This window comes from Chiloscyllium plagiosum, unplaced genomic scaffold, assembly GCF_037043375.1.
Source record: "Chiloscyllium plagiosum isolate Xiang-an unplaced genomic scaffold, Cpla_swu_hap1 HiC_scaffold_51, whole genome shotgun sequence".
In the NCBI taxonomy this organism is placed as follows: domain Eukaryota; kingdom Metazoa; phylum Chordata; class Chondrichthyes; order Orectolobiformes; family Hemiscylliidae; genus Chiloscyllium; species Chiloscyllium plagiosum.
Window position 1 is genome coordinate 9,952,010 of NW_028270189.1, and position 10,486 is coordinate 9,962,495.

The 10,486-nt window shown below is 42.7% G+C and overlaps 1 non-coding gene across 1 annotated transcript; it reads right to left on the bottom strand.

Moving 5' to 3' along the window:
• Nucleotides 1–9,720: 9,720 nt before the first annotated feature.
• On the bottom strand, nucleotides 9,721–9,802 carry trnas-uga (transfer RNA serine (anticodon UGA)). Its single transcript has one exon. It is a non-coding gene; the product is annotated as a tRNA-Ser (tRNA).
• Nucleotides 9,803–10,486: the final 684 nt, after the last annotated feature.

Consider the following 10,486-nt stretch of genomic DNA (forward strand, 5'->3'; position numbering starts at 1 on the left):
AATGCGACTAAAGCGGGAAACTTTTTCACAACTCGAACAAAGAGCAATCACGAACAGTGACCACCTCTTTGACATCTCAGATCGCCTTTGACCTTCCCTGAATATGCATAGAAACTAATTTTTGTACACTTCAAAGTGAGAAGTGTTTGATTTACCGACAATAAGTGAGTCGCATGTCCTTGATTGCCACATAGGTTTCCAACTCAGCTTGTAGCCAGGTGGCAGTTGCTCATGGCTCTGCTGGATAATGCACTATTATGGAGAAAGAAAAGGAAAGTTGGAACTCTTATTGGCTCTGGGTTTCGAATAATCTTGCTACGTGCTCTGCCATTCTCGGATTCCAGTGCTAAACCAGTTTTTCAGTTCATCCGAGATGCAGGAGAGTCGGCATTTCTGGCAGGAGCAGAATTCATCATCTCCAGTAATCACTTTATCTGAGGAGAGAAAATGAACAAAGTTTCACACAGCGACTAATGGGAATTGCATTCCGTTTCAGCATGGTAGCAGGTATGGGCTAGCAAATTCAAAGCCAGATTTGCTGATGAGAACAACAACCACGACCGCTCAGAGAGAGCAATTCCTTCCCACCGCTTATTCTGCAGGACTGGTGCAGTTGCTGTGAGTATGCTGCAGGGTATCATCAGGTACATGCTCTTGGGTTTCCGGTTTTGGCCTGTGTGCTCGCGTGGCTGAGCAACCTGAGACTCTGATTTCAGATTCCACTTCTGAAGAGGGCTTGTGTTTGCATCCCTGCGCGGCCACGTGTGCTAATGGATTAAGCTGGCAACGTTTTGCAGGGATGAGTTTTGGTAAAGTTGAACAGAAAAAAAAGCAGTCATTTCTTCTAACCCGGCTGTGATGTGGCACAGCAGAAAACAACCAACATGTCAGTGTCCATGTTTTCCCCTTCTGCTGCAGTTGTCACGTTCCCCTCCAGCTCGAAAGGACACCAGCATAATATGCGACTCAAAAACAGGCTGCGCCAATCTTTCATATTCCAGACAATTTGCATTTTTCACCGTTTCTCTGAAAGTGAATGGAGATATTTATTTCCCTGTTGATGTGAAATTAGGTTCTACATTGAATCTGCTTGCAGTTTTCAGTTGTTGTTGCGAAAAGGACGGAAATTGCGATATAAAACTTGGTTACTTTTCCCTAATTTCCTTAATTTCTGTCCTGATGAGAGAGGCTGGTGATTGGTCCTCTCGATCCGGTGGAGACATCAGCCCAATTGTTAACCTGATCTCATCGAGACTGTAGTTTGTAATCTTCACTTTTCATGGTTCATTGTTAGTCAGTTCTGTTTCATGTTACTTGAGCACTTTCCTGGAAGTATTGGTGCACTAAGGCGCCAGTACGTTGAAAGCACCATTTGGAATTGCCTCGCTGCAATTTGTGTGAGCAGCTCATGACCCAGACGACTCGCTCTGCCTCACAGACAGCATTCATGAGTCCGTGTGTCTGAAAATAGGTTCTCTTTGCCAGTTCTGCTTCTGTTCATGAGTTGTCAGGTGTTTGGTTTCGCTGGAGAGCTGGGCGAGCAACATGAATTGTGAGGTATTTTCTGCAGCCAAAATCTCCCACTGAGAAGTTGGGAATGTGTCAAGAAGAATGGTCATTGGCAGCCAAAGACCAGAAAAAAATGATTCGTTGCTGGTTTTAACCGAAGCAGCCTGTGGGAGTTATCTCAAATGGGAGAGTACTCGCTTTGCATGCGAGAGATTGCGGGGTTGCTAGCTCCGTTCTCCATCCCCTTTTAGGGCGGTTCCGTGGCTCAGTGGTTAGCACTGCTGCCTCACAGCATCAGTGTTCCACTTTTGATTCCTGTGCGTAGTTTGCACATTCTCCCTGCCCCTGCGTGGGTTTCTTCCCACAATCCAAAGATGTGCAGGGCAGGTGAATTTTACATGCTAATTTTCCCATAATGATCAGTGCATTAGTTCGAGGGAAATTGGTCTGGGTGGGTTACTCTTTGGAGGGTCGGTGTGGCCTAGTTGCGCTGAAGGGCCGGTTTCCATACTGTAGGGAATCTAATCTAACCATCTTACAGAAAACTAGCCCAACGCACTGACCAAGTGATGAGTGCCTATTCAAACTGGTGTTCGCCACAGCAGCATCTCAGAGTGGCTGAGCCCGTAAACAAACGCTCTATTTGCCAAATTTTCACGTTTATTCTTTTTCAACTTTCCTGTCTGTATACAGATCCATATGCCTTTGAAATGTTGAGAGTATACCAGACTCCACCACTAAATCTGACAATTCATTCCAAACTCGCAAACCTTTCTGTGTGAAAAAAAACAATGTCCTTCAGATCCCTTTTAAATTTTACCACTCTCCCCTTAAAACAGTGTTCCCTTGCTTTGAACTTGCCTGCCATGGGAAGAAATATTCATTGACCATTTACTCTACCTCTCCTTCATATTGATATAAACCTCTGTAAGCCCATCCTTCAGCCCTCAAGCTCCATGGAAAATTTTCACATCCTATTCAGCTACAGTCCAAACACTGTAAGCCTTGCAACATCCTCATAAATATTATCGAACTTACGCCAAGTTGGCCATTGCAAGTGTGTGTGGGTAAGTGCCTGAAGTGAGGCGATGCTGAAACACTAATCATGAAAAACGTGGTTGCGGGGTTTGTGTGGCAGCGTAGCAGAGATGTCGAAGGAGCTGTCTTTAAACTATAACCTCGATCCAGTCATTGATTTGAATTCCCACCACGACCAGAACCACAGGTGAAGTCGGGAACTCTGTTTTTCATGAAAAACCTATAAACATTGAGATGTCAGGATTTGATCCCATATTCGGCTGTTTTTTCACAGGAACTTTCACTAACTAAGGCTGAGGGACTGCCCAAGCTCAACGATTCAAAACTATGCGTGCATTTACTTGACTATTCGAACACAGGAACTCGGACTCATTTTTTGTGTGTTTCACAGTTACTCGGTGTAAATTTAAAACAGCCTCTGGTTATGCAAAAGAGTTCAAAGCTGGATATTCTCCACTGAAAATGCACAGGAAGAGGCAATCTCTTATTACTTTTGTTGTAAACTGATAACTTAGACTGTTTAAACTGACAGAATAACGCAGATCCATCCATCCTCTTGGGCACCTTTAACCGCGTTAATATCAGCAAAGGTAAACTCACACTAAGAGGAATGGGCTCATTGCGGTGAATTGTTAAGGAGTGGTGTGTGAGTCAGAGTGAATAGTGGTCAGTAAATACTGACACTGACATTGAACGTTGCAACATCAGCTCCTCACTCACTTGCTGTCTCATGCCTCCCAGTCATCATTGCCTTTCACATTTTCCTCTCGTCCGTTCCACTTCTCAACTTATTCCCGACTGCTTGCAAGTGTTCCCTTAGAAACTGCAGCTTTAGGAAACGTATTACTGGGATAAAGTCATTGCTCAATGTGATGGGATGCACCGTCAATCCCTAATTACTCGAGAGATTGAGATTATGAGTTACTCTGCATAACCCTGGATGTCCTCAGTTGCGGGGTACAGGCATAATGCCATGAGGCAAGGGTTTCGACGTCGTGTCATTGAAGGAACAGCGAAATATTTTCAACTGGGAAACGCGAGAACCTTAGAGGGGTAACTGCGGTGATAGCTTTCGCTTGTATTTGCTGCCATTGTCCTTACAGATAGATGCTGATCGATCACTGAATTGTTCTGGCAGGATCCGTGTGTGTGTTCTGGGTGCAGCCAGGATTTAGTTTTCATTCGGATAATTCACAAGAAGAGAATTAAATCTACATCTCCTATCTGAGAATGAAAGCCTGTTCTGGGCAATGCAAAATCAGACTCGTATGCAAGGATGTCCATTGATTCTGAAGAAGCCTTTCGGACCTGTACAAACTCTCGTGCCTGCTCTTCACGTCATAATCGTCTTCGTCAGCAGTGTTTCTCTCTCCATGTTTCCAAGTCGGTTCATATTATCACCCTTGGTTTCAATGTGAAGAAAGCAATGATGTGATAATCTGATGTTGTTCAGGAGATATGCTGCAGCAAGTTAAGTAACGACTGATGCTAACACGAGCTCGTTTTGAGCTGCGCTGATGTGTTGGCAGCAAGAAAGACATCGTTCAACTCGCCTCATTCCGGCTGACGGGCTCGAAATGACCAGTGGTTTCTCGCTGAATTAGTTCAGGCTCTGGAAAGTAAAAAACTTCAAATATGAAAGTACAGCGAAAGGTAACGGTTCACAGAGTGGGGAATTCCAAGTGAAACAGTGACGGTGATTATGTTTGCTGATTTTTCACCTTGTGAATGCTGTTTCCCTGATGTGGACGTTTACATTCCCTATAGACAAACTGTCACAGCCAAACCTGTTCTTTGGATCAGTGACGGAATTGGTAACATGCCTGACGTCGAGTTAGGGAATTGTCGGTTCGCATTTAAAATCACGAGGATGCAGCGTGCTAGTCTCTTCCTGTTGTTTGTCAGGAAAGGAAGGGATTGGTTTTGTTGAATTTACAGTTTCTTTCGTCCACTTCAAATTCTAGCTCAGATCAACGTCTCTCATTGTCGGTAGAACTGGCTTTGGTTTAACCAAAAGCTGCCTTTTGGCGGTTGAACTTGCATGTTGGAGCGGACAGCTGAAGTGAAGCACAAGGAGCTGGTCAAATCCTGAGAACTCTGCCACTCTTGTGTGTCTCTTTCTGTTGAAGACACGACGTGGGTAATAACACAATGTGGCTATGTCAAACTTCAATCCCATTGTTGTGTCATCTAAGATCAAAGTGAGAACCTCACTGCCATTTGCACTGGAAACATCAGAACACATAAGGTTATGGACCAAAGCTGGAAACTGGGAATAGAGTAGATGAATGTCTTTAAACCAGACTGCACCATGGGCCAAATGGGATTTTCCATTCTGCAAAACGTGAAGACGAGTAGAAAACAATCTGCAGTGAAACTGATCAGAAATGAAAGGGAAAAGCCATTTCATTGAGAATAAGTGCAAGAGCGTCTGTCTTCATTCAGTGTAATCTCATAGGTAGGATTTGGAACTAGAACTGCCATGGCATTAGTTCTATTTTCGGACAGGGAATGAACGTTTTATTGTGCAAGTATATCGTGGTACCAGTATTTCTGACCACTGGTCCGAACCTGGTAATGCTTGGTTTTGTGCTAGGTTATCAAAAATCAAAAAGATGCAGGTTTTAGAAAGCTGAACTAAAAACTAGAATTGATAGAGAAACCCGCTACACCTGGCAACATCTGTGGAGAGAAGCAGATTTTTTTTTAGATGGACAGGAAACAAGTTAGTTATAGATTTCTAAATTATACTGTTGGGAAAATGATAATTTTACCTGTCGAATTAGTATATTTATCAAAATCACTCTTGAGCTTACAAACGTCAAATTTACAATCTTAAAAGGACTTAATCAGCTGTCATGCTACTTTCCTTTTCCTGAACTGGTGGAAGGCTGTGTTTTAATGGCTACATTTCCTTTTGCTTTCTGTTATTTAGCAGTCACGCCGAATGGAGAATTTTTTCTTTCAGTGTCTGTCTCAATATGTGTCTTTTTTTTCTATATTTGTCTCTGTATCCTCCTGGGCCTTTTTCACATTCTTCGATTCTCTGGCTGTCCATATCCCTCATTTCCCATTTCTGCTCTTGAAAATGCCTGACATTCAGAGACAGCTTGAGATTCGAACTGCTGAGAGGCTTTCTGACGCCTGGCTGAAGTCGGTCGAAGTAGTATCACATTCTCTGGATAATGCGCCTGTCACTGAGACCTGAGGCAAGGAGACATTTCTTCCTCAAAATCTAAAGACGCTTTCGATGTTAAAGTTGAATTCCTTATCCAACAGAAAAAGAAAGTAATTACATGATAGCTGAAGAAGAACAAGGATTCATTTACTGTTGGTGTACAACCAATGAATGGTGACAGCAGAGACTGAGGGTGATCATGTCGTGGTGTCAGTGCCATTACAACAACATTCCCCGGGAATGCTGCAGTGTCTCCTGCCTCACCACTTATTCCACAAAACTGGGAATGAAGGAATGAGAATAAGAGGATGAGAAGCAGAAGTGCTTGTGGAACTGCGGGAAGAATCTCCAGGTTAAAATAGTAGTTAAAAAGAGCAACATACACTACTGGATTTAAACCAGGAAAATGAAGCCAGAACTCGAAATCAGAATATATAGCAATTCAAACAGGACACTGAGTTTCTCGATCAGCAACACAATACTTGTGATAAATAACAAGCTTTCAATACAATGAGCAGGCACCAGTGTGATGGGAGGTGCTTTCACCAGCAAAGCCACGGAGCCAAGTTAAAAGGCAGATTTGTCGTCCATATGTGCAATGTCTGAACCACTTGATCACAGGAATTCGAAAACGTGTTTTCTGTATTAGCGTTGCTCAGTATGAATGGCAATCAAATTCTGCTTGTGCAAAAACAGACATTTCAATGCTGAGCATGCCCCACTGAAAAGGCACAGAAAAAGACAGCATCCTCTTGCATTGGCATCCAACAGATATTTTCATATTTTAAACCGACAGAATAAACAGGGTGTGCTCATCTCCTCTCGCGTCCCATTAACCACGTTAATACACACGCAGGGATTTTCAAACCAAGATGAACAGGCTCATTGTTGTGAATTGACAGCAGTGGTGTGTGAGTCATTGCGAACAGTGAGAAATAAATGCTGAACCAATAGCACTGAGCCTTGCACCATCAGCTCCACACTCACATCTTATGTCATGTCTCCTCGGCATCAGTGCATTTGACTTTAATTATTCTACCCTGCATCTCTCCTCAATTATTAGAACATGCAAGTATTAGAAATGCATTTCTGGGACACAGTTGTCTTTCAATGAGATAAGATTCACTGTCCATCCCTAATTATCCCAAAGATGTAGGGGACGAGTTACTTTCGTCAACTCCTCAAAGACGCCACTCCTGACGCCACTCTGTCAATGTAACTCACTGAGGGAAGAGCAAACTGACGCCACTCAGTCAGTGTTACTCATCCAGGGAAGGGCAGACTGACCCAACACTCTCAGTGTAACTCAGCAGACTGATCCCACACTGTCAATATAAGTCATTCTCTGAAGAGCAGTCTGACCCCACTCTATAAATGTAATTCCCTCAGGGAAGAGCAGACTGATCCCATTCTGTCTCTGGCACTCACCCAATGAATGAACACTAACCCCACTCTACCAATGTAACTCGCCAGGGAAGAGCAGACGGAAGCCAGACTGTCAACATAAATTATCGAGGGAAGAGAATACTGACCCCGCTCTTTCTATTTCACTCAGACAGGGAAGAGCAGACTGTCACCACTCTGTGAAAGAAATTCGCCCAGGGAAGGGCAGACTGACCCTACTGTATCTGCATGACTGACACAGGTAAGAGCAACTAACCCAACTCTGTCAACGTATCTCCCTCAGAGAAGAAGACCCTGACCCCTCTCTGTCCATGTAGCTCACCCAGAAAACAGCAGACTAACCCCACTCTGTCTATTTAAGTTCACAAAAATCCTCTGAAGTACGTCCTATCCAGACACTCCTATTACAGAGACATCACTGTCTCTGTAACCGTGTGCGTTCAATGGCGATTCCAAGTAACCTGCAAATGTTGAGAATGTGGCAGCAAACCAGAGCAACCACACAGAAATTGGGTGAATGTGCAAACTTCCATCAGGCTGTCACCTAAGCCTGGAATGGAAACCAAACCCGACAGCAGTCGTGATTATAAAATGGCAGAACAGAAACCTAGCAAAAAGAATTGCGTCCCTGTGTGTTGCAACGATGCTGAGTATTAATTAAGCTCCCTTCACTGTAGTAAATTTCCATTTTCATCACTGCCAACCTTCTTCAAAGCAAAGCACGCACTTGCTTTTTTCAGACTTCCTATATCCCGCTTTCATCCCGATTTTTACCTCATCATATTTCTGACTTTACAAACTACGTCATAACAGGTTGACAACTGCAGAATGAGCTTTGTTCCGTTCTCCACTGATGTTGATGGGAGTAATCCGGCATATTCGAGAAGGACTTGAGGCACTTGCGGGTGGTGTATTCGCGGCATTTTGGCTTCTTTTTTAATTTTCGGTCTACTATTTCGAGTTCATTGCGCAGACTTCTGAACAAGACTTTTTGGAGTCGAAATGGTAACAGTGTTTTCTCTCGAAAGACAGACGCAGCTTTATTTCTGTTCTCTTATAAATTGATCTTCTTCTGATCTTTGCAAGTGAAATAGGGTGCATTACTGTTGCTCGGTTTTAGTTTTAAAATCAAGAGAAACATGAAGAAAGGAATATCAAAGAACATAAAATTCTGAGTTGTTAAGATAATGTTTGCAGCAATTGTGGACAGGAAGGTCAAATTAAGATAACGGTACAAGAACATTTAGTCTGTGAAAGTGGTATGTGACTTTAGTTCCAAATATATGTTTCCGTTCTTCCAGTACATCTTTTTGACTCCCAGAAAACATTGATTGTTTTCTGTATTCACTTTGTTTCGCGATATCTGTCTTCTGGTCGACCAGGGACAACTTGAATTTGCGTCTGCATTGAATAAGATTTCGGTCTTTCTTTCCAGAAGCGAACCTGTGCATTATGTACCACATATCATGCTGATGGCTAAGAAGTTCAAAATGAATTACGGTTTATGGATTGTGAGCAAGAATGAATTGATCCACTTGCGAACAGATGTCACCACGCCCTATTCCTACATTGGGCCTGAACGGTCCATTGGCAGAGTCTGCAGACAGGAAATGTCGAAGTGACTAGTCCTTTGTTCAGTTTGATTTGATACCAATGGTAGTGCTGTTTTGGTGCAGAAATGTGTCAACATCTCTGACATTAGAGTCAAAATTTAAGTCACATCTACTCCATGGAGTGTCTTCTCATATCGGAACATGCTGACATGAAAACATCCAGCTCTGAAAGCAAAGGTTTTTTCATTAAACAGGGAGAATGCTTAACTAAGCAATTCAGACAGCTAAGATGAATAATTGGCATTTGGTTCTTCAAGCTGAGCTCTCCACACCAACTGCTCCAACGAAGGCCGTGGATAAGATCCCCATCGATTATTTTGGTCAATGTTTGCCTCAACAACAACCTATTGTTCTGAACAATGCTACACCACAAGCAGAGGGCTAAGTCTGATTTTCATCGTAAATTTTCAATTTCAGTTCTTAATGCACAGTTTCTTATGAATGTGGACAGCAGAAGACCGTTAACATTCCATTTCTAATATTTCCAGAAAATTCTACTCCGCTGATATCGCCTTGCCTTATCACACCTCAAGCCAGGAACCTGGATCAGTCGAGTTCCTTTCCACACATGGAGTTGCTTTTTCTAATTCATTGACTGCTGATATAATAGATTATTGGCCTTGAGAGTCAGCTGTAAATTAGGTTGAACTTTCTCAGCTTGACTTTCAACTGATCCTAAAAAAAAAATCACCTGCAGGTAAGTGTATTGCATTGCTTCTTGTTTTGCTTAATTCCACACCCCCCGCCTCGAACATCCAAACTTCACGATAGTTCGACAAACGCGTTGAAACTGATTCGTATTGGAAGTTGGTGGCTTTTTGTGTCTCGACATATAAAGTACTCAATTAGATGACTGAGTCAGTCTTGAAATTACTTCGGATTCTTTACAGTTGACAATTTACTTTCGATTGAATGCAAAGCTCAAGCTCTACGAAATCCAAATCCTGCCAAGGAATTCAGGACTTTTAAAGGTATCTACGCTGTGAACAGGATTCGAGCCTGCGCAGGGAGACCCCATTGGTTTTCAAATCCAACGCCTTAACCTCTCGGCCATCACAGCTGTAACAAGATTGCCAATTTTCATAGTAAAACAACTGAATTCATTTGTTGGAAGAACAAATTGTCAAGACCCAAAGATTTCGCCAAATCCTTTGCAGAGACCCAGACGAACCCTTAAAAGATTGACAGGCTTTCACCGCAAACTAGATTCTGACACAGCTGAGGTTGTGGGAATGATTCTTCGTCGAATTATAGAGTCACGGATGCACACCACACGAAGAGAGGATCATTGTCTCACTGCGTCCGATCGAATTTGACTCAATTGCTCATCATCTGGTGCCAAATTAGCTATGCTGTTGTGTTTTAATATTCATCGAAATATGGTATTAGAAAAATTGATGCTAAGTCCATAAACACTAGCTACATTCGTAAAAAAAATCGGAATTAGAAAGAATGCAGAAGCAATTTACAGGAATGGATTCAGCAACTAATCCGTAAGTTCTGACATCAGGCAATGAACTTGTGAGCACAAGAGAGGAAGATTAACCGAAGATTTGGAACTTGAAATCTTCTTGATGGAATTATTTTTCAAAGTTTTTGCGGTCGTTCTAGAGTCATCAAGTCGTTGAACAATACAACACTGAAAGTGGCCCTTCTTTCCAACATGACCATGGTGGACAGATATCCTAAATTAATAGGTCCCATTTGCCAACATTTGGCTCACATCCTTCTAAACCTTGTTACC